At 37.2% G+C, this 2,011-nt stretch overlaps 1 pseudogene; it reads left to right on the top strand.

The window, feature by feature from the left end:
• LOC119588862 overlaps positions 1-2,011 on the top strand; it is a 22,879-nt pseudogene that overhangs the window by 18,165 nt on the left and 2,703 nt on the right.

Below are 2,011 nucleotides of genomic sequence, written 5' to 3'. Positions count from 1 at the left end.
TGGGAGCATTCTTTTAATTGGGCTCGTTCTAAAATGATATTAAAAACCAGTATTTAGTTGACTGACCTCCATGAAAATATTTTTCTGGTCTTCTTTTAGAAATGAATTGCTATGGACGTGATGACGAGTTGACTCCATTGGGTCGAATCTTGGCTCGCCTCCCCAATAGAACCTCATCTTGGAAGATGGTGATTTTAGGCTGTATATTCTTTGTGGGATGCCATGTGCACTATTGCAGCACAAAATTCCATTTCCCCTGAATCTTCATCATTCGTAAGTACATCTTTGGGTAGCGTGTTTTTCATGGCTATTGCTGTTATTTTATTTTCTTTAGATTTAGTTTGGGTGTTTTTAGTGTTAGTAGAGCATAAGGGAAATGAAGACGGAACACAAATGTTATGAAATCCTACAAAAGACATGAAAAAAGAAAGCAACCATTATTAAATTAGAATATAAAAGTACAAGCCAGGTAATTGAATAATACTAAAAATGTGTAATATGTGATTCTTACAGCACCAAACATAAGAGGTTGAGTCCTTTCCCAAAAGAGCCTTTGCTGGTAATAGGTAAAAGTGATCACATAGCAGCTCTGAGTGCTTTCACTTCCTGGGAGGAGGCCAGATTGGGGGGGAGGCTGCTGAAATCAGCTTCTGTGACTACAAAGGACTCTCTATGCCAACTCTCCGGGTTATTTGGGGAAGCCAAGGTTTGTGACTACAAGTTTATTTCAGACTGCTTGGAATATTGCAAAGTTGAGTCAAGAGAATGCCAGACCAAAACAGTTGGTTATTATAAGTAAATATTATTTCAGAACCAGCTGAAGGAGCTCCTTGTAAGTGCAGGATTCCCAGAAGAGTGTTTACTGCCACAGTCCTACAACTTCTATGGCCCTGACCCCAAAATTGGACTTTGGTGGTTGCACTTCTCACCCTTGGTCACTATCCAAATGTTTGTGCACATAAAGAGAAGCGGAAGGGATATATTCTTTAAATGTATCACTGTTGTAATTTGTTTTGTATTGATATATATATAAATCTTATTACAAAAAGAAAATTTGGGGCGTATGGTATATAAATATTTTTAACGAATTTTTTCCCTGCAGGTGCTAACCACAGAACCCAAAAGGGCAGCACTGATTCACAAGTCTTCTGTCAACTGCAACAACAAGAGAAACGTCTTCCCATCTCCTTTCTTGTGGTTTGGTGAGAAGGTAAGGTTGGGCATATTTCATTTTTATTTAAAAATAATTGACAGTTGAGGAATGTGGAGACTACATTTACAGCCTAACAAAAATAATTGTCAACTCAAGTATTAAATTTTATTCTCTCACAAACTAGATAAGAACCGTGCTGTTTCCTGCAAGCAGATGACAATGGTAACCCCAAATTCATCTGATCCTGTTTGGAGTAGGGGGAAGTTGAAGCAGTTGAAGGTGTTGTAAGTGTTTCCTTATATCTTTGACATTTGGTAACAGAAATATTATTGTTAGGTGTTTGTTCTTGATAGATTATGAAACTGAATAGCATGAATGGAGGTTGTTTAAAATGTAGTTTGGGGCAAGAAATTTATATCAGTAATATAAAGTATTTAATATAAATTTGTACTGTTCAGGTTCGGCTGGACGGATGGTTTAACTTGAACATGGAGCCTGATGTTGCTGCAAAAATTTGTGCTTTGAGGCCAATGTGGAGCATCTCATTATTAAGGGGGTTGGCAAATCCAGAGGGCATCACTGAACCCACACATCAAGATGAGCGGTAAAGTTAGGAAGTTTCCATATTACAATACGTAGTGGTATTATTAGAATGGTGTTCCTTGTGGAGCATTTTCAGGGAAAGGGAGGTGTGAGATCATTCTAATTTTGAGTAAAAGCATTATACAAAAAATCAAAATAATTCAGCTTTATGATCCATTTGTTGGTAGCATAATTATAAAAACCCCCAATTGCATTATTGTAAAGGTAGGAACACCTTAGATGGCAACATGCTTAGCTAATAGCACATAATAGCTG

The sequence above is a fragment of the Penaeus monodon genome, chromosome 24, assembly GCF_015228065.2.
Source record: "Penaeus monodon isolate SGIC_2016 chromosome 24, NSTDA_Pmon_1, whole genome shotgun sequence".
NCBI classification, from domain to species: domain Eukaryota; kingdom Metazoa; phylum Arthropoda; class Malacostraca; order Decapoda; family Penaeidae; genus Penaeus; species Penaeus monodon.
This window is presented reverse-complemented; position numbering and strand designations above follow the sequence as displayed.